The sequence below is a fragment of the Lissotriton helveticus genome (assembly GCF_964261635.1).
Source record: "Lissotriton helveticus chromosome 1_1 unlocalized genomic scaffold, aLisHel1.1 SUPER_1_unloc_13, whole genome shotgun sequence".
Lineage (NCBI taxonomy): Eukaryota > Metazoa > Chordata > Amphibia > Caudata > Salamandridae > Lissotriton > Lissotriton helveticus.
This window is the reverse complement of record NW_027611652.1, coordinates 4,609,691-4,633,098: the sequence shown is the minus strand read 5'-3', so window position 1 is coordinate 4,633,098 and position 23,408 is coordinate 4,609,691.

The following is a 23,408-nucleotide window of genomic DNA, read 5'->3' as shown; positions in this document are numbered from 1 at the left end:
AGGTCAGGCTCTTGTCTGTGGCAGCAGCATCCATTTTGTGATGCTGAAGCTCTGTTTAACTTTAACCGGGTAAAGCAGTAACATACATGTCTTTTCCCTCTAGAAGGGTGGAATGCTACCCCCGCCGCCAGAATTGGTGGGGGGGGGGTAGTATCCCAAAGTGTTTGACACCTTACATCACATGTTTTGATAAAGCCACACCAAAGTTAGCATTTAACCATGAGGATTATAATGCACTTAAGAGTATATGGTATGGCTATATCATAGAACAGCTATAAGGATATGGTTCTGAAAGCTGCAGAGGGGCTCAGCTCATGCTAGGGCACCCTCTCACATAAAACCAAGCACTCAAGCATTGTCGAGGCCTACCATGGGAGTGACTTATAGGTGCATAAGTGTCTATATATAAAGGTAGATATAGGTATACTATATATAAGTAAGGGGTGATTACACCACTCTACTCAAGCTGAGTGATCAGCCTGTGGTGTCAATTTGGATGGCCAGCCAGGGGTGGCATAATACATGCTTCAGCCCCTGGTAGGCCTTGGATGCACCTATGCCCTGTGTACCTATGGTACACTACACAGGGGCTCACAGAGGAGACCCAATACCCAATCTGGTATGAGTGATGTAATATGTGACGTCATCAGCAGTGCATTACACGCGCAAGTTATAGTGAGTCCAACTAACTATAACGTGGAATTTCATTGGTTTTATATCAGTAAAATTTCCAGCTAACTATAACTGGTGTCAAACCTATGGTTTTTTCAGTGAATTTCATAGGTTTTGTAAATGCTACTTCCTAACTATAACATGTGTAAAACCTATAGTTTTTTCAGTGAATTTCATTGGTTTTTAAAATGCTAATTCAGAAATATCTCGTGTATACAACCTATACTTTTGTCAATAAAGTTCTGGCAATAATTTTTTTCGGAAACAAGCCGTTTTCTTCACTGTTCAAGTTGCGTAGAGACTCCTTGTAAAGCGATACAGAATTAGAAAGTCTGTACCTTGCCTTTTTTTCAACGCATTAAAATTTGCCTGTAAATAAAAATAGCCTTTCTAAACTTTCGTGCACGACCCGGTGTGCGCACTCTCGGCAACAGTTCTCAATAAAATGGATAGCGCATTTCCAGGCTTTCGTGCGCGACCGACTGCGCGCACCCGCCTATATATTTCGTGAAAACTTTGCAATCTGAACTTATTGAATTTCTTCATAGACCCATCAAAGAACTTATACTACGTCAAAGAGACTAAACCTAGGCTTCTTTTTTAATATTATGAAAATTTTCATTAAATGGAGCCGAATGTCTTTTTAAACTTTCGTGTGTGACCGAATGTACACACCTTGGTATTTTAAAAAAAAATATAAAAGGTTTTATACTTTAACAATTGTATGCTTGAATCGAGCTCAGAAGATATATTAAATCCGGATATGTTTGGATTTACTCCTTTTCACGTTTTGAAACTTTGCTGAATTAGACCGCTACTTCCAAATGGCGTACGTGACCAGATACTATCACCGCGTACACGTCCTGAGACGCGCATGTGAAGTCATGTGACTTGAAAACAACACTTCCAATTGGTTCTTAGTAGTTTCTATTCTGCAATTTACACGGAGCACTCCACCCACTTCTCTCACTATCTTTTCTACTCTCAAAAGAGAACGACGTTCAACACCCTTCGGAAGACTTTGCTGAAATGGCTGCCGCCCCGCATTCATCTACGGAATCTGAAGGAAATGAGCGACTACCTTTAAAAAGAAAAAAGGAATCTTTTATTTGGCAATTTTTCACTTATCCTGAAGAACAAAAGAAAGTGAATGCGCCAAAAGTTACCTGCACGATATGCAATTCGGTTCTCTCAAGAGGAAATCCAGGAAAAAAATATTCCTTTTCCATACATACCATGGTGCAGCATGTCAAACAAGTGCACCCTGTGGAATTTGCAAAGGCATCGACAAGAGCCCTGGCCACGCTATTACCATCAGAGGTGGCCAGCACATCTTCTGGTGGCCGACCTGTATCTCCATCGAGTGCTGTGATGGACTTGAGACCATATCTTGCAAAGGTGCACATGAAATGCAACGAGTGTGGAGAAATTCTTCTGTACGGAGAGCAGAGCCTCATTCTTACTAAACTAAAAATTGAGAGTCATAAATGCCCCGAGAAAAGATAAATTTCTTCATTTCATTTTAATCCTGTGTCACACATGAAAATGTTGTTGCAAGTTTAAAAATTCAAAAACAAGATAACACTTGTTTTAAAAAAAAAAAATCTTCTTTTCAGAACTAACTCATTCTACCAAAAAGAGCTCCAGGAGCATATTATAAAGGGGGTTTATCTCCGCTTTTTTGGCTTTCGTTCGTGCGCGACCGTGTGCGCGCACCCGCCTATATATTTCGTGAAAACTTTGCAATTGCAACTTATTAAATTTCTTCATAGACCCATCAAAGAACTTATACTACGTCAAAGACACTAAACCTAGGCTTCTTTTTTATTATTATGAAAATTTTCATTACATTTAGCTGAATGTCTTTTTAAACTTTCGTGCGTGACCGAATGTACACACCTTGGTATTTAAAAAAAAAAATATAAAAGGTTTTATACTTTAACAATTGTATGCTTGAATCGAGCTCAGAAGATATATTAAATCCGGATGTGTTTGGATTTACTCCTTTTCACGTTTTGAAACTTCGCTGAATTAGACCGCTACTTCCAAATGGCGTACGTGACCAGATACTATCACCGCGTACACGTCCTGAGACGCGCATGTGAAGTCATGTGACTTGAAAACAACACTTCCAATTGGTTCTTAGTAGTTTCTATTCTGCAATTTACACGGAGCACTCCACCCAATTCTCTCACTATCTTTTTTACTCTCAAAAGAGAACAACGTTCAACATCTTTCGAAAGACTTTCTTTTCACGCGATAATGTGAAATACTGAGATTGTTACAGGATTTTCTATCAGATATGTGTTCCCATTTCTGTTGAAGCACTAACACCGTGGAAAATTCCACCGATAGCAGTGATATTTTTAACGCCGAGCACCGGCGATTTTTATCACTTAGAAGCCTTCCTATTATGAAGGTTTATCTCCTAAGTCTCTGATTCTCAAACTGTGCAACGCGGCTCCCCTGTGTGCCGTAATGAAGTGCTAGGGGCGCCGTCCACACTCTAGTGTGACTAACCATCTATAAATTCCACAGACATCTCTACCCTGTTATCTGCAATTGTGAGCATCAAAAGGAGCTGCGCTACGCCCCTGTGAGAGGCCTCACTCCCACTGCTGCAACGGCTTGGCAGTCCTCCAGATGCACAGGAACAGCCCCTCCGATCCATTGAAGTTCTCTGTCGTGAGAGGCCTCACTCCCACTGCTGCAACGGCTTGGCAGTCCTCCAGATGCACAGGAACAGCCCCTCCGATCCATTGAAGTTCTGTGTCGGTCTCAATACCACTTACGAAATGAAAATAAGCACTGAAGAATATTCAAGCATGTAGTACTCCTCCTGCTACAGCATACATAATGCATTGTATTACCTATAAAAAAGTGAAACACCCACGCTACAATCATATAGAATACTTCCTCTAAAGAAGCCTGTGAATAACTTTAAAACATCAGGTTAACCTTTTTTTACTCTCTCATCATTGTTAAAGATAAGTATTTACAATACTATATTACACAATGCCATGGTTGTTGCTTTTTAATTTTAAAAATCTTGCAATCTTTCACAAACCCAATACTCATGGCTTCTTTTCGTGACAAAAATATTGCAATATTACATACCTACATAGAATAACAGAAAAAACATAAAACTACAAAGGCCAAACAGTCTACTAAACGCGGATTTGTAACCTATGGGGCAGAGTTATGTTAACTACTTCATACCCAGATATGCACCAGTTAATGTGCACCACAGTATGCTAGTGCTCCGTTACCCATGGTGTGCCACATTTGAAATGTGGCGCACCATGGTACAAAAACACCATACATGCGTAACACATCTGTGCTGAAAAAGTAATACATTGCTAGAGTTGCATCGCAACTGTGATGCAGCTCCAGCAAGGCTCACCAATGCACTATATTCACAATGCTGCGTCAATACCTACGCCTGCTTCAAGCACATGCACAGTTTTGAAACAGCATGGGCCTGAAAGTCACTGAGTGAAATATCATACATTACAGTCAGCCACTTTCAAGACGCATTCCTTCAGAGGAACACTTACCGTTTATTAGAGGTAGATCGTCCGACTCCACTGGAGGACACCCCTAATAAAAAAGACATATATATAAAATGCGGACTAGCCGCTGTATCGTGCTAGCAAACTTTAACTTAAAAATCCTTAGAAAAAACAAAAGGAATCGAGCAAAATCTGTAGGCCACTGATAGGATCTCTTTTTTACCATGCTAAAATAGAAACATTAGGAACAACCCCTCATGGGAAATATGAAACTAGTAAGAGAAACCGAGCTCGACGCCATGATGGCTGCAACATAGCTCGGCTCCGCCGCCCACCCCGCCCAAAATAACGACAAACCCTATGCAAATATTATAAATAAATACAACACACCAGCAAAGTAACAGGGTAAAACGTTTTATTAAATAACTATTTACATGGCAGCCTGCTGCAACATGAAAACAACACTTCCAATTGGTTCTTACTAGTTTCTATTCTGGAATTTACACGCAGCACTCCACCCACTTCTCTCACTATCTTTTCTACTCTCAAGAGAGAACAACGTCCTACATTTTTCGGAAGACTTTGGTGAAATGGCTACCGTATCTCATTCATCTTCTGAATCTGAACAAAATGATCGACTACCTTTGAGAAGAAAAAAAGAATCTTTCATCTGGCAATTTTTCACTTATCCTGAAGATCAAAAGAAAGTAAATGCACCAAAAGTAACCTGCACGATATGTGACTCGTTTCTCTCAAGAGGAAATCCAACAAAAAAATATTCCTTTTCCATACATACCATGGTGCGGCATGTCAAACAAGTGCACCCTGTGCAATTTGCAGAGGCATCGACAAAAGCCCTGGCCACGCTATTACCATTAGAGGTGGCCAGCACATTTTCTGATCGACGACCTGTATCTCCATCGAGTGCACAGATGGACTTGAGATATTTAACTATATATTGTCTATAACCTATGGTTTTTTCAGTGAATTTTCAAGGTTTTGTAAATGCTAATTCCTAACTATATATGGTCTATAACCTATGGTTTTTTCAGTGAATTTGCTCCGCCGCCCACCCCGCCCAAAATAACGACAAACCCTATGCAAATATTATAAATATATACAACACACCAACAAAGTAACAGGGTAAAACGTTTCATTAAATAACTATTTACATGGCAGCCTGCTGCAACATCGATCCAAATGCATGACACTGTTCCTGTCAAGGTAGCATAGCTGGCGGCCTAGGGGTAGAGGACCGTTGTGCAAATACCCCGGGGAGGACTCTGGATATGCTTGGTCCCTGAGATTTTTCGATGTCACTGCCTTCCACAAGTGGCATAAGTCCTGGATGTTCGGTGCCATACTTGAGGGTTTGACCTAAAGACACGTCCTGCGGTGCCCTAGTCCAACCATCACATATACCTGCGCCAGGAGACGGCGTGGGGTGCACTGGAAGGGAGAGGCGGCGCGAACGAGCCTCCCCCACCTCCCCAGGTGGAGGTTTCTCAGCTACACCCCTAAAGACACGTCCTGCGGTGCCCTGGTCCAACCATCACATATACCTGCGTCAGGAGACGGCGTGGGGTGCACTGGAAGGGAGAGGTGGCACGAACGAGCCTCCCCCACCTCCCCAGGTGGAGGTTTCTCAGCTGCACCCCAGCACTTCACTCGACATAGGCGGCCGGCTCCCGGGGTCCGGCGGAACTTTTAGCCTTTTGGTGACTCTTCCATTCTGGACCTTGTCCCACAATCCGTTTGACCTGAAGACATGTCCTGCGGTGCCCTGGTCCAACCATCACATATACCTGCGCCAGGAGACGGCGTGGGGTGCACTGGAAGGGAGAGGTGGCGCGAACGAGCCTCCCCCACCTCCCCAGGTGGAGGTTTCTCAGCTGCACCCCAGCACTTCACTCGACATAGGCGGCCGGCTCCCGGGGTCCGGCGGAACTTTTAGCCTTTTGGTGACTCTTCCATTCTGGACCTTGTCCCACAATCCGTTTGACTTGAAGACACGTCCTGCGGTGCCCTGGTCCAACCATCACATATACCTGCGCCAGGAGACGGCGTGGGGTGCACTGGAAGGGAGAGGCGGCGCGAACGAGCCTCCCCCACCTCCCCAGGTGGAGGTTTCTCAGCTGCACCCCAGCGCTTCACTCGACAAGATGAGTTGCGCCCGCTCCTGCGGCACATTGCCTCGCTCGGCCAGCTCAATTACGCCTGCTCTTGCTATTACAGCGTCTCACCCGCCATCCGGCTGAATTGCACCCACTCTTGCGGTACAGCGACAGGCGGCTGCCACGGAGCTCAGGAAATGGCGGTCGGCTCCACAGACTTGGGCCTGGCCTGCAAGGATGGCTCTGGACAACCCTGGAACTCGGACGCTTGACTGCTACGGCATGGGCCCCATTCCCAAAAGCGTCCCATGAGCCTTGAAGATTCTACAAGACTCACCGGGGCCCCCGACTCCCGCAGAGTTCCGGTGGGGAGCTTCTGCCATGATTGCTCACAGAATGGCCACGACGTAGCCACGGGGTGCTCTCATGCTGACGCCAGCTTCAGTCTGAAACTTCCAGAAACACTGTAGACTACCAATTCAATCAGTTCCGGTGGAGCCCCAACGACGTATCGCGTTGTTGCATAATGTGTCATATGACACGCCGCGTTAGCGCACCCAGAAGTGCTCCGGTGCGCGAGGCGCGAAGCGCAGCTTCCCGGAAGCAATCCGGGGCGCGGCGCGGAGCGCGTAACGTAAGCATAACAGGTCATGTGACTTGTTAATAAAACTTTTAATTGGTTTAGAAATATTTTTTGTCCCAAATGATGAAAACCCCTCCTTGTTTCCTCTTGGCTCCTGCCCCCTCCCCAAGTCTTGCTCGGCCAGCTGAGTTTCACCCACTCCTGCGGCCTACGACATGGATACGCCGGGGCGTTATGGATCAGTATGAGCAAATATACACTTGGGGATTCACAAGCAACAACAAGCCTTTGTATTTGGGGCTCTAAATCAACAACAGTGACAGAGAACAGAACCGAACTAAGCACTCAGGGGCTACGTTTAAACGTAACATCATCTCCCCAGAGTTACATCACCTTACACACACATCCACTCTGATCTCCTTGGCCTCAGTCAAGCATCAATAGTATGATTTTCATAGGTGAGTCTAGGTTCATGGATTTCCATCCACAGACTAAAAGCCTGGAGTGGGAGTGAAAAAACCATAACTAAGTAAGAAGGAAGGCAGAAACAGAATCTTCCTCTGCAACATCCGGCTCTGCATCGCTACTTACTTATAAATGCAGAAAAAACTCAATTAACACAAGGGCTCTTTTCAGAGCCACCTTATATCAAAGCACTGAAACTTCTGATTTATCTCCATTTTCACACTCTTGTAAATAGGTGTGCGCACCCAAAAGACAAAATCAAGAGCCTGGGGGTATGGTTCGAGCCTGAACTAACCTTCAGGGCACATGCCCAGAAAGTGGCAGGCACATGTTTCGGCCTGCTCCGAACTGTGCGGAAAGTCCTCCCACTGCTACCCTTCCAATCTAGAAAATTACTAATTCAGGGACTGATCCTGTCCAGATTGGATTTTAGTAATGCTCTGCTCCTGGCAGCCCCGGAAGCCACTATCAACACCCTACAACGAGTACAAAACGCTGCTGCCAGGATGCTCCTGGGTGCCCCAAGAAGAGCATCAGCAAAACCATTGTTGAAAACCTTGCACTGGCTCCCAGTGCGCGAGTGCATCTCCTTTAAATCATCATGCATTGTCCTAAGTAGCCTGATACGCCCGTACAGACCCTCACGGGCCTTGAGATCGGACCTTGAAAACCTGGTCATAGTCCCCAGAATTAGGAAAGCCCGCTCGGGAGGCCGCTTCTCGGTAAATGCAGCAAAGACCTGGAACGCCTCCCCAGACACATTCGCACTGAACCGTCCCTTAGCAAATTTCGCAAATGTCTCAAATTCTTTCTTTTTCCCAAAGCCTCTTAAATTCCCTTGCCCCCTTCAGAGCTTCTTATTTTCGCATGGTAGCACTGGGACGCTTACGGGCAGCCATGCGCTTTATAAATCCAATTTCATTTCATTTCATTTCATTTCAAGTGCGCGCACCCCGCAACTTTAAAAAAAAAATATATATATATTTTCGCCTTTAAGGACCTTACTGCACACCCTGAGAAAACCTACGCAGCAAAACAATCTCTACCTTCTCCCCTTTCCATGTTCCAACGCTTTGAAATGAACAATATATTTACTCGCAGTGACAAAATGGCGGTCAACACTTCCTGATTTCCTTCGAATCGAACGTTAACAGACGTCACGCAGCAAAAAAAAAATTCCGCTCGCGCGCAGCCGCTTGAATGCGTGCACCCGTGCGCGCGTATAGATATATAATTGACTTTAACTTTAATTTTCTCAGCAACTACTGAACGGATTTACACCATTCCCAAAAAAGCGTAATCTGCGAGCCGGACTCTACAGTTTTGCCAAATTTCTTCTAAATCCATTCAGCCGTTCGACCTGTAGCCGTGTCTAAACGTCCTATGGAAAATAACATGGAGAAAACACGTTTTGGGACCCCCCTTTTATCTCAGCCCCCACTTCACCAATCCCCCCCAATCTTTCAGGGAAGGAGCGCAGCGGACCGAGCCATCTTCTTTGAGAAATTCGCAAAGATTCATCCACCAGGGCCAAAGTTAATCCAAATAGAATGTTGAGGATTTCCTATGGAAACTAGGTCCTAACTATAACTACCTACTGGCGACCGCCAGTAGGTTATATATATATATATATATATATATATATATATATATATATATATATAGATATATATATATATATATATATTACCTACTGGCGGTCGCCAGTAGGTATATATAGTTAGGATTTTTTCTCTATGGGATTTTTGAAAATTCTATGTCTAATAGCTTTGGCGTTTGTGGACGGAATTGGCTGAAATTTTCAGGAAAATTGAACATTTTGTTTCTGGGCAGGCCCTGAAAATTTGGGGGGGGTTCGTCAAGGGGGGGCCGAGAAAAAAGTAGGGTCCCAAAACGCGTTTTTCCCATGTTAATTTCCATAGGGCGGTTGGCCTCACTTTTAGCCCGAACGGCTGAATGGATTTGCACGAAACTTGGCAAAATTGTAGGGACTGTTAGCCCGATGTGCCTTTGCTAGGTCTTAATATATGTGCTCCAGTGGATTTTGAGAAATTAACGTTAAAAAAAAGATATATATCTGTAAGCGCGCTCCGGGCAGCGCCCCGGTTCGCGTACTTGACGCGTAACGGAACTTCGCGAAGTGAAGCTGATTGGCTCTTCGGTGTCTGTCAACATTCTAAACAGTCCGGAGCGGCCGCCATCTTGTCTATCGGTAGGATCGAGAGACAAGAGGAGGTCAAAACAAAGGCGAAAATGACCATAAGGGGGCATAGTAGATCCTCCCTGACCCCCTAGGTTTGGTGTGGAGGCTTTAAAAGGGCCCTGCGGGGCAAAAAAAAAATAAAAAAAATTGTTGGTTTTTTTGCGTGGATAGCGCCCGGTTCGCGAACCGGGAAGCGGCCCGGGGAGCGTACTATAAGGAAAAAAGAATGATAGACTTTTCAAATACTGTATGTTAATTGATTGTTGGTTTTGTTGATTATTATTATTTTTTTTTTTAAACAATTATTCATTGTGTTTCAAAATTTAATAAAATGTCTAACATTTCACTGTCTGAAATGTCGTTATTTTCATTGAACATAGCTTGTAATGTTTGAGTGTGTAAAATGTCCTCATTTTCAAGGAGGACATCTACTGCTTGCACACATTGCAGTAGTTCTTGGTCCCAAGTTTCATCCATAAATTCTATATAATTTGGATCAATTATTTCTTGGTTGGTCTCTTGCAGGACAATTTCAAATGAAACTTTGTGTTCGCCTTCCATTTTGTCTGAAATTTGGATACAAAATATATTAGTAGAGATAGGGCACTGTTGGGATAAATTTTAGATAGGCAGTTTTTAACAGTGAATTTATCTTTGGGCAGTGTATAGTATCTGAGTGGAAGTAGGAATATAAAAAAGTGTATGTGATTTAACGTAAGTAAATTCATAATTATACAAGAGAAACCTAACTCCATCCATAACTATAACAGAGAAGTCTATCTAAATCTATAACTACTACAGAGGGATAGTATATAACTATCAGAAAAAGTTTACCATATTAACTTATAGTGCACAATATACTTCAGTTTTTAAAATAACAACTTACCTTTACAAAGAAGTTGAAGTGATTAGTGAAAATCCAATTGAAATGTACACCAGGAAGTAGTAGTCAAAATGGCTCTGTTTCCTTCTCTTCCTTTATATATATTCAGGTACATAACCAATCAAATGTCAGGAAAAAAAAAATAGAAAATGAAAGTAACATTTTAATTGGTTGTGAATTCCAACACTTCAGATGTGTTTTGTGCAGTAATTTACCTCAGGGTATTTAGAGAGGTCTACAGGCTAAATGGCTAAATGGAATTTCAACCAAATTTGTGAAAATGGTAGGGATTGGTATGTAGTATGAGCAAATCTATATTTGGTGAAAGTGTCTCAAGGGTTTCTTCTGTAAATTATTTTCCCACCTTTTTTGATGGAGCGCTTCCCGGGGAGCGCCCCGGTATGCGAACTGGCGAGGGCCCCGGTACGCGAACCTTAAGCGTTACGGGAGTCCACCATTTTGTGTTTCGGTCGAATCAGGATACAAGATGGAGGGCACATAATGTTCAGAATGGGTAGAAGGGGACACGGTAGACGTATTTTGACCCCCTAGGTTTTCTGAGGATGGCTGAGGAGGCCCATATGTGCGAAAAAAAACATTTTTTTAAAAAATTTCGCGCGGTTAGCTTCCGGTTCGCGTACCGGGTAGCGCTCCGGGGAGCGTACTTTGTTGAAAATTAGTAAAAAAAGTTAGAGTAAAATAATAATTGTGAGTGATCAGATGTAGGGTAGCTCTGAGAAGAGCTTTTGGGTTTATGGTACATTTAGGTACTTATAAGTAGGTACCAATGCACATTTTTAAATTCAGAATGAAAACTCTGTTCCCTTCATCTGAGAAGTGAACTCCATCTCCTCTGTAGATATCTTGCATGTAGTAACGCAAGTTATTGTTGTACACGGAGCCCATTCCATGGTCTCTCATGTAAGCTGAAACAGATTTGTTTACATGCTTCCTCGACTTCTCAATTTGTGGACAAAATTGGTTCGACCACCTCCATTTCTGTCTTTGGCATATATTTGAATATACCAAGGCAGTTTGAGGAAAAAGTGCCATTAATTGCTCAAAGGTGTCCTTTAAAAGCATTTCCAGACCTACTCCAGTCAAAGTGCCCAAATCATTACCTCCACAGTGCACAATTAACAGGTCAGGTTTTGGCAAATGCATAAAGGTTTTCACCAATGGTATCAATTGGTGACATTTTAATCCTCTGTGGCCAAACCACTTAATTTCCACATCTTGTAAATTGAGGTTAGGTAAATTTCTGTTCTCAGCATACCTCTGAGCCCAATAGATGTAACTATGTCCAACAATCCAGACAGAAAACATGGTGAGAGAAGGTTCTGCTGCAGTCAGATGAAGTGTGGCAATGAAATGGCAGTTGAAAAAATAAGAGTTTAAAATGAAAAAAACTGTGGAGTTTCTGTGTTAATGAAGCAGTAACAGTGATTGGTGGATTTTGATTGCTGAAAACAGAAAGTTAGGGTGCATGGATGAGTTCTTTGAAAGACGTAATTTGAATGGTCAAAAAAAAATCATTTAATGAAAGATTGCACTGGATACGCAGGTGCACTGAGAGTTCAGAGTTCAATTGAAACATTGTTGTGTGAACTTGCAAACACCAGAGGTCTTCCAGGAGGTGGTTGCTATGTAAAAAAGGCAGAGAGGGCAGAGGGGGGAAGGGTTTTGATTTGAAAAAAGTGAGGGAAGAGTTTTGATTGGGTGACATGAGAGATATGTGTGATGAATTACAGCATTTCTGTGCTTTCTATAGCTGCAGCCTCTGGAGTGCATACCCTTTGTTCTGCTGAAGACAAATTGGTGTATTTCTGAGACTGAAACTCATAAAGTATTTGCTAAGGTGAGAAAATATTTATTTAATTTAGATAGAGAATAGTGTGTTTTAAGGAGAAAATGATGAAGAAAGTTGTGTTTTTAAAATGTTGCTTTGTCTCAAGTGTTTTACAAATAGATTATGTTTCTTTGAGAAATTGTAATTGGAGAAAATGTGAAGTATTAGTACTGACAGGGTGTTTTTGTGCATAGGAGCTGTGCAGTGTTTTCAAATTATGACTTGAAAATCGTTTTTGAGGAAAAGGAATGCTTTTAAAATTTATGACAAGGAAATAATGGTGTCTGCTTCTTTATTAGGCATTTGAGTGTCTCTGATGTTATTTTTCCCATTTTAATTTAAGACCTTTCTCCGTGGGGCAAGTTCCTTGGAAATATGCTCCCACCTGTGCTTGGCAAATTTAGATTTTGAGTCTTTAAGTTACATAGCCATGTTAAAAGTGACCCAAAAATGCTGCAAAGGCAATCAAAAAACGCTTTCATGTGTCTTAAGGACATTTTCAGTCATTTCCCCATGTGCAGTGTTTTCAAATTATGACTTGAAAATCGTTTTTGAGGAAAAGGAATGTTTTTAAAATTTATGACAAGGAAATAATGGTGTCTGCTTCTTTATAAGGCATTTGAGTGTCTCTGATGTTATTTTTCCCATTTTAATTTAAGACCTTTCTCCGTGGGGCAAATTCCTTGTAAATATGCTCGCACCTGTGCTTGGCAAATTTAGATTTTGAGTCTTTGAGTTACATAGCCATGTTAAAAGTGACCCAAAAATGCTGCAAAGGCAATCAAAAAACGCTTTCATGTGTCTTAAGGACATTTTAAGTCATTTCCCCATGTGCAGTGTTTTCAAATTATGACTTGAAAATCGTTTTTGAGGAAAAGGAATGCTTTTAAAATTTATGACAAGGAAATAATGGTGTCTGCTTCTTTATAAGGCATTTGAGTGTCTCTGATGTTATTTTTCCCATTTTAATTTAAGACCTTTCCACGTGGTGCAAATTCCTTGTAAATATGCTCGCACCTGTGCTTGGCAAATTTAGATTTTGAGTCTTTGAGTTACATAGCCATGTTAAAAGTGACCCAAAAATGCTGCAAAGGCAATCAAAAAACGCTTTCATGTGTCTTAAGGACATTTTAAGTCATTTCCCCATGTGCAGTGTTTTCAAATTATGACTTGAAAATCGTTTTTGAGGAAAAGGAATGCTTTTAAAATTTATGACAAGGAAATAATGGTGTCTGCTTCTTTATAAGGCATTTGAGTGTCTCTGATGTTATTTTTCCCATTTTAATTTAAGACCTTTCTCCGTGGGGCAAGTTCCTTGGAAATATGCTCCCACCTGTGCTTGGCAAATTTAGATTTTGAGTCTTTGAGTTACATAGCCATGTTAAAAGTGACCCAAAAATGCTGCAAAGGCAATCAAAAAACGCTTTCATGTGTCTTAAGGACATTTTAAGTCATTTCCCCATGTGCAGTGTTTTCAAATTATGACTTGAAAATCATTTTTGAGGAAAAGGAATGCTTTTAAAATTTATGACAAGGAAATAATGGTGTCTGCTTCTTTATAAGGCATTTGAGTGTCTCTGATGTTATTTTTCCCATTTTAATTTAAGACCTTTCTCCGTGGGGCAAGTTCCTTGTAAATATGCTCCCACCTGTGCTTGGCAAATTTAGATTTTGAGTCTTTGAGTTACATAGCCATGTTAAAAGTGACCCAAAAATGCTGCAAAGGCAATCAAAAAACGCTTTCATGTGTCTTAAGGACATTTTCAGTCATTTCCCCATGTGCAGTGTTTTCAAATTATGACTTGAAAATCGTTTTTGAGGAAAAGGAATGCTTTTAAAATGTATGACAAGGACATAATGGTGTCTGCTTCTTTATAAGGCATTTGAGTGTCTCTGATGTTATTTTTCCCATTTTAATTTAAGACCTTTCTCCGTGGGGCAAGTTCCTTGTAAATATGCTCCCACCTGTGCTTGGCAAATTTAGATTTTGAGTCTTTGAGTTACATAGCCATGTTAAAAGTGACCCAAAAATGCTGCAAAGGCAATCAAAAAACGCTTTCATGTGTCTTAAGGACATTTTCAGTCATTTCCCCATGTGCAGTGTTTTCAAATTATGACTTGAAAATCGTTTTTGAGGAAAAGGAATGCTTTTAAAATTTATGACAAGGACATAATGGTGTCTGCTTCTTTATAAGGCATTTGAGTGTCTCTGATGTTATTTTTCCCATTTTAATTTAAGACCTTTCTCCGTGGGGCAAGTTCCTTGGAAATATGCTCCCACCTGTGCTTGGCAAATTTAGATTTTGATTCTTTGAGTTACATAGCCATGTTAAAAGTGACCCAAAAATGCTGAAGAGAAATGAAATGAAGAAGCAGACACCATTATTTCCTTGTCATACATTTTAAAAGCATTCCTTTTCCTCACAAACGATTTTAATTTCATTTTAAGTCATTTCCCCATGAATGTAGGTATACAATTGATTTATATGTTGTGTTTAAAAACGTTTTTTGAAATCAATTACATTTCTGGATATGTACTGCTAGAGCTTCATGCACCTTAAACAAACCTCTGGATAGGCTACACCTTATCGTCATCCTGAATTAATCATTTAAAATGCTAGGGACAGATTTATGATAGGTGTATGCCTCTTTTGCGCCACTGTGCGTCACTTTTGTGACGCAGTGGCGGTGCAAAAGATTTGCTATGTGGCGACAAAATTACAAATTGATGCATCTAGGTAGATGTGTCATGCTGTAAAAAACCTGTGCCACATGAAACCGATGCAGCAGTGATGCAAAAGATGCACCATGTTGCAAGACAGGCCTCACTTCATCTCCAACAAGATAAGAAGCTGAGTCTTCTGTAAATGTGAAAATTGTTGTATACACTGCTCAACTTCTGTGTACTCTTTGATATGCTAGACTCCATCTGCACTATGAGGTACCTAAGCAAAGGAAACACAGGTGATGTAATTGTAAAATGAGGAAAAGAAACTCCACATTTTTCAATTACATCACCTGTGTTTCTTAAGTTTACGAATGACATTGTGCAGATGAAGTTAAGGTCTGTCCACGGACACAAAAGAGGTCTGGCCTTTGTTCAAGAGTGAAGTGCACATGACTTACTTCATTAGTAGGCCTTCACATGTATTATCTCCTCTGTATTCTTCAACAAGCGTAAATTTGATCTGCAACCCTGAGTAGGCCTCACCTTAAACAAACCTCTGGATAGGCCACACCTTATCGTCATCCTGAATCAATCATTTAACATGTTAGGGACAGATTTATGATAGCCGTGTGCCTCTTTTGCGCTGCTGTGCGTCACTTTTGTGACGCAGCGGTGGTGCAAAAGATTTGCTATGTGGCGACATATTTAAAAATTGATGCATCTAGGCAGATGTGTCATGTTGTAAAGTCCTGTGCCACATGAAACCTGCGTCAGTTTTCATATAGGTGTTTTGTTGCAAGGTATGCATTAATTTGCAAGAAAGCCCTGTAAAACTAACACAGTGAAATTTAGAAGATTTCACTGAGTCAGCTTTATAGCATTGCTGAATCAAATCCTTTCGCCTGTTTGAAACAGGCATAAGAAGTGATGCACCATGCAATGTGAGGGTTCCTCCTGTGCATTGCAGTAGACATGTCGCGCTTATGACGTGATTCCTGCAATGTGCTGCTTTTGCGGCACAGATGCGTGACGCATCTGTGCTGTTTTTGCTCAATGGTGCTCCACATTGTAAATGCGGCACACTATGGGTGGCAGAGCAGCGGTGCACATTAACTGGTGCATCCGTGGGGATGCGCCACTTAGCATAAATCTGCCCCTGTACATTTAAGTATGAGCAGGGGACACAGAGTCGGTGAGGCTTATCCAATGTTAAGAAGAGATGAGTCCTGTTCACTGAAAACTTGGATATAGGCCTCACCTCCTCAGCATCGCTGGACATGGCTAAATAATAGCTGCAAAATGTTACTCTTGTTAAACAATTTTACTATTATAATCTCTGAGATTTGTCTCTTACTCTGCAACATCTCATTGTTGTTATCTTTCTTTAAAGATAACGACAACATCAACATGAGCGACAATCAGCAATCAGTTGATCTTGACCTCATCATTGAACTCGTAATTGAAACGTCAGTGGAAGTAGATCCCTTGGATGATTTAAATCCTGAGGATGAAGAAGAACATGATGAGGATGCAGATTTGTCAGAATTGTATGACATAGGGTGGGAAGCTGACCTGCTTGAGCCTATGGAACTATTAACATTTATTTTTAAAATTTACAATAAATGAAAAGTAAAAATGTAAACTGTTTAATTTTAAATTAAACACACCTTCAAAAACAGGTTATGTGTAGTGTCTTCAATAAAATATTAAAATATGCTCATAAAATTAGATCAGATTCACATATAAAACAGCACAGGTAAAATGAATATGAATTCCATTTCTTTTCTGCTATTTCTGTATTCTAAATTTGCCAAGCACTAAAAAATATTCTATGTAAAAATGTGAAGTAGTGTGTTAAGTTTTTGATGACTGTTATTGATTTACTGTTTGGTAATAGTGGTTAATAACATTTTTTATTATATTTTACCACAGATTCAACTGCAGATCATTTCAAGATTTCAGCATGCCAACCAAGGATAGACTTAGAAAGGCTGCAAAACGTCAAAGACAGCAGGTCCATGAAATAATGCAGCAGTCCTCTAGCAAAAAAACTTGTCAAGTCACCAAGAAAGCACCGGGTAAGACCACAAAAACATTCATAAGAAATATTTGTAGTAAAAAAAGTATTACTACAGAAAATGTTTCAGTCCAGAAAAAGAGAAGCAATTTAAACGGAAAGGAAAGGCCAATCAAAAATGTTACTGCTAGAGAAAGAGATAACTCTGTGCATGATAGTAGAAGGAAACAACAGTTTAGGGACATTCGTAAACGAATGTTCCGCAACAGGATAATTGGCAATTTGTTAAAAAATATTAAGAAAGGTCAACAGAAAGTGTTTTTTTATAAGAGAAAAAAAAAAGTTGAGAAAGTTATTGATCAGGCATTTGAAATTAAACGTAAGTTATTTATTTTGATAATCAATAGAATTAGGAAGCTAAACAAGGCAATTTATGATTTCAAAACAAATAGTAGATGGAAGAGAATAGTTAATCGTAGTAATTTTTGTGAAGTTTTTTCCGGAGAATGGATGCATAGTTCAAGTTGTGAGGCATTTTTTAATGAGGAGAGTTATTTCCAGGATAATGATTTGGTGCATGCAGTTGACACCAGTGGTCGAGCTTATGAAGTGAAAGATGGTTGTCCAGTTGAAAAAGAAAAACTTGTGACAACAGAGGCAGAAGAGATGTTAGGTAATGAGGTTTTAGGAAGACGTCCTAAGGGACCTGTGTACACCTGGAAGTGTAGTAGTATTTGCAGTGTGCGACAGGATTCCATCAATTTGCTTTGTGATTTTGTACGGACATTTAATAAGAAAAGTTTGAAGCAGAAAATGAAGTTGTTGCAAGAATTAGATCCTTGCAGAGTGAGAGAAGTTACAGGTTTGCATGGTCATTCACTGGCTTGTCTTTCCAGGAGAGTATGCCAGAGTGTTTTTCATCATTTCAGGATGCTAGCAGTGCATCATAATAAAGTGAGGAAATTAGTTAGAATGTTGTATTATGCTAAGAGTCCAGCAGTTATGCTTAAACAATTATGCACTGCTCTTTTGCATGGTTCTGAAATAGATGTGAAGAATATTTGTGAAGAAATTGAGTTTTGTTACTTTTGAAGTAAAGAGGAGAATGTTGAAATTGACCAAGAAGAAGAGGGTAATGTGGAAGATAGTGTACAGGTTTCCAGTACAGATAATTTTCAGAAGGAAATTGCCACGTTTCAGGTGAAATCAAGTGAGAGGCCTAATTTCACTTGTGTGTGTTGTCGACGCACTTATTATAAGAATCAGACTAAGTTAGTGGATTTATATGCAAAAAGTGAAAGGGAAAATAATAGTGAATGGAAGGATTTCACAACATACTTGATGGTAGAAAATTGTTTTGGTTTGGGATCGGATCAACGTGTGTGTACTTATTGTTGTAGCAAATTAAATCAAAACCAGATGCCTGCTAGAGCAGTTCATAATAATCTGGAATTGGTTGAGATTCCTTCTGAATTGAAGGATTTAAATACTTATGAATCTATTTTGATTCAAAGTATCCATCCCTTTCAGGCTATTGTAAGAATGGAGCCAAAGACAGGGAAATTGCCTCTATCAGATTTACAGAGAGGATTAAAGGGAAGAGTTGTTTATTTGCCTCTAGATTTGAAGAAAAACATTAACACAATTGGAGTAGAAAAAGTGGAAGAGGACCCTCTGGTTATCTTAGTTAATGGGGTTCCGACAAAGAATAAGAAAATATGGCAAGATTTAGTGGATGTTAGGAAAGTCAAAAAGGCAACATTGTATTTGAAAAAAAATAATAAGTACTATAAGAATATATATGTCGCAGAAGAGGAAGTAAGTGAGGAAGAGGATAGCGATTTGTGTGCTGGTCAACTTGAGAAAGTAGAACCCTCTACTAGTGAAGAAATATATGAACATTATAGTGTTCATCCTTTGCATTCCAAGGAAGTCATGGGGAATGCTATTGAGTTGTTTCAAATGAAACAAGCCAAAGGGAGTCCCATTAGTGTTTGGGAGGAAAGTTTGGAAGCTCGGTGTTTCCCACAGCTTTTTCCAACAGGTCAGGGAGGAAGATATGATGAGCGACCTCATCAAATTCCTGCTTCTGAATACCGGACTTTGCGATTGTATGCAGGAGATGCTAGGTTTCGACAATGTATTCCCTATTTTTTCATCTCCTGTTTGAAAGCGATCTGTCTGGACTGTCATATGCAGTGAACCACATCTTGAAAAGTGGTATACACATGCAAAACATCTCGGCAAGTGACTTTATGGATAAAGTCAATGTCCAAGACAGTATTTTGGATTCTCACCTGATTAATCTCATGGCGTGTCAGCGTGGTACTAATGAGTACTGGTACCGTCGTCATGGTGATTTAAAATGTATGCTGAGGAACTTAGGAACTCCCACATGGTTCCTCACTCTGAGCTGTGCCGAGTATGGCTGGGAAGACTTACTTGAATTTCTACGAGAGGCAAATGAAAACATCGAAAACATCGAATTCAAGACACCCGGAGAACTGTGCTCTTTGGATCCAGTCAATGTATGCCGGTACTTCAATCATAGATTTGAAGCTATGATGTCTTTCATCATGAATAAGAAGAATCCACCTCTTGGAGAGGTGTTGGATTTCTTCTGGAGAAAGGAGTACCAAGCAAGAGGTGCTCCTCACATACATATGCTGTTGTGGATCAAGGATGCACCTAAATTTGGAACAGATCCAGAAGACTCAGTGATGAGTTTCATACAACAGTATTCTACGTGTGCTGTTCCAAACGCAAAGGAGAAGAAAAGCCTAAGAGAAAAAGTTCTACGTTTCCAAAGCCATCGTTGTGGAAAGTACTGTCGTCGTAAATTCCGAAACAAGGACAAGTTCTACACCAAATGTCGTTTCGGCTTTCCACGACTAGTGATTTCTAAAGGAAGAGTAAACAGTTTGATGTCTTCGCTGCGACATAATGTGATGAAGAAATCACCTAAAAACACATACAATTTGAAGAGGAACGAAGAGTCCAAGTACATCAACGACTACAACCCAGTGATTTTGTCCATGTGGAATGCTAACATGGATATACAGTTTGTGGCTGATAACTGTATGGCTGTGGCTCGGTATGTGACATCTTACATCACCAAAAAAGAAAAGACAGAATTGAAGGATATGTGGGAGGACATTTGCCATGAAAAGAGCCTCAGTAAGAAGTTGTACAGTTTCAGTCTGAAGATGTTGTCGCATCGAGAAATCGGAGCTTACGAATGTTCTGACCGGTTGTCTTCAGCAAGTCTCTATGCCAAATCTAGGAGTATCGTTTGGGCGAGTCTTGGTCTTGCTGCAACACGTAATCGAGTTCTGAAACCTGTGCGGGAAATTGAGTATTTGGCGGAAAAGGAGCCAAACAGTACCGACATTTTGAAGAGCAACATGTTGGATACATATTATCCAAATCGAAGCAGTCACCTCGAGAATGTTTGTCTGTATGAGGTTCTACAAAATTACATATTCAAGAGGAACATCAAAGAAGATACTGAGAAAGGAGTGTATGCTGTAATTGGAAGTGAGGGATGTCTGGTCAAGCAAAGAAAATGGCACTTGGTAAACCATCGAAAATTGAGTGGCGAATCTGTTGAAAAAAAGGAGATTTTCTATTTAGCACTTTTGCAACTTTTCAAGCCTTGGCGTGCAGAAGAGGAACTGCTTGGAGATTTCCTCTGTTACGAAGACTCTTTCACTGCCGCCAAGGAGACCATAGAATGTCCTGCTTTTCCTAAATATGTAGAAATGTTGAATGCGGAAATCGAGCAGGAAGCAACAATTGCAGCCGAGATTGCCAGAGATAGTTCTCAGGACAGTCAGAGTTCTGCTTCATTTAGTCAGGATCCACTAGGAGGACCTGTTACCGAAAATGAAGCTGCCACTGCCATGAATGAAGTGGAAAGAGCCATGGCACATGCTCAGGAGGATGCAGTTAACTTAGAAGACTTGGAAAGACAACTCAACGTTGAGCAGAGGAAAATATATGACGAAGTTACCAAGCAAATTGATCATGGATTAAGTCATGAGAAGAAAGAGTGCTCATGTACGTCGTTGAAGCCTGTCCGACTGTACGTGAGTGGAGAAGCGGGAACTGGAAAAAGTTTCCTCATTAAAGCAATTTCATGTTATTTGCAGGAAAGGACTGAGCCATCGCTGTCTTGTGTTGTCACCGCTCCAACTGGACTGGCAGCACATAACATTAAAGGGATTACTTTACATCGTTTACTGATGCTGCCAGTGGAGCATGACAACAAATTACAATATCACAAGCTATCTGGAGATGCTTGTTGTGAAGTTTCAAGAATCTTGAGGAAAATGAAACTTCTTATCATTGACGAAGTAAGCATGGTTTCCAATGTCATGCTTGCCTTTGTACATTTGAGAATGCAAGAAGTTCTCAAAACATAGTATGATGTGTTATTTGGTGGCAAACACATCATTGTTTTCGGAGATCTTCTGCAGCTGACACCAGTGAAAGGACAAACTGTGTTCAAAATGCTCACGCATGAAGATACCAGGAAGTGCCTAGGGAGCATTGGCAACGTCAATATATGGTTAAACTTCAATTATGCTGAACTGCATGAAAATATGCGTCAGGCGAAGGATGAAGTTTACAAGAATATTCTACAAGATGTTAGAATTGGAAAAGTGACCGAGCATGGGAAAGAAGCTTTACATGCACGATTACTGTCAAATTTATATCCAGAACAAGATGTTGTGCCTGAGAATATTTTTCAGAAAATTACTGAGAAGAAATCTGGAATATGTTTGATGCCAACTCTTGAAGAATGTGCCATCTTCAACTACAAAATGTTGCATTTAGAAAAGCAAGAGATTGTGAAACTGGAAGATATTGACAGAGTAGAGCATATGGGATCAACAATTATTTTGTCTGAGAATTTGAAAACAAAATTGGATTCATTAGAAAGACTATATCTAAAACTGCAGGTTTTGAAAAGACTCTGAATGTGTGCTTAAACTGCCGTATAATTTTAAGAAGGAATTTACATGTTGAAAGAGGTCTGGTAAATGGATCAATGGGTAATGTTGTTGATTTTGTGAAATACAGAAATAGAGATGGAATTGAATTTTTAAAAATTAAATTTGATGGCATTGAGGAAGTACAGCTAATTGGTCGTTGTTCTGCTAGATTTTTGCTTGTAAAAGACTTATATGTTCGCCGTAAGCAGTTTCCTGTTTGCTTGGCATATGCGGCGACAATCCATAAATCGCAAGGTTTAAGTGTAGACAGTGCATTGGTGAATATTGGCAGTTCTGTGTTCAAGGAGGGTATGGCATATGTGGCATTGTCACGAGTTAGAACTTTATCGGGATTGTACTTGATTGAGTGTGATGTCACAAACATTTGTGCGGATCTAGATTGTGTTAAGGAATACAATAGGTTAAGAAGAGAGTATGCGCCACATTTGCCTCAATATCCTTTGTTTGAGAAACGTGTGGTAGGCCGGAAACGAAGAAATGTGACCAATACTAGGGAGGTTGTAGCAAAAAGACGAAAAGTCGATGAACCTGAAATTATAAGCAGAAACAAAAAGGATTCTGTTGAAGATGTTGTTGGTTTTCAATTTGAAAACAGTTCTGGTGTCAACTGCTATGCTAATGTAGTGGTTAATGTTTTGTTTTCTCTAGAAAATGTAAAAGAAGAGATTGTGGTCAATTCTGATCAAAGATTTTGCAATTTGTTAAATTCTGTGTTAGAGAAATGTAGCACTGATAGAACAAAAATAGAAAGTGTGTCTGAAATTCGAAATCTGTTAGACAGATGTTCAGGTCAAACACAATTCTCTCAAAATATTCAGCAAGATTGTCAGGAGTTTTTAATGTATATACTTGATGTATTGCATGCTGAAGGTGTAGATGTATATCACCTGTTTGGGCTTTCTTATCATTGGCAGCACGACTGCGAGAACTGTAGGGTATCAAGTACTACTAGTGTAGACTCAGAAAGATTTATATATTTAACTTTGCCAGACAGTAAATCAGTCTCTTTTAATAAGCTAGTAAAAGCAGCTGATCACAACATGGAGTGTAGCCAATGTAAATCTGAAATGATGTCAACATTATTTATACGAACATATGGCCAGTATGTCATTTTAATGTTCCAACGATGTAGGCCTGATGGAACAAAATTGACAACTTTAATTAAAAATTTTGTGGCTTCACAGTTGTCAATATCAGGAAGGACTTTTGTAACTGCAGCAATTATATATCATGACGGTCCTTCAATAACATCAGGACATTACACAGCTTATTTAAAGTCTAGAAATGGCTGGTCATTCTGCAACGATTCTGTTTTAATTTTCAAAAAAAAATTGCCGTATGACCTTAAAAATTCTTACCTGGTGTTTTTAAAACCAAAATTTTAGGGAAAGAATCTCGGGATGTGCTCTGAGGAATTTCAAGAG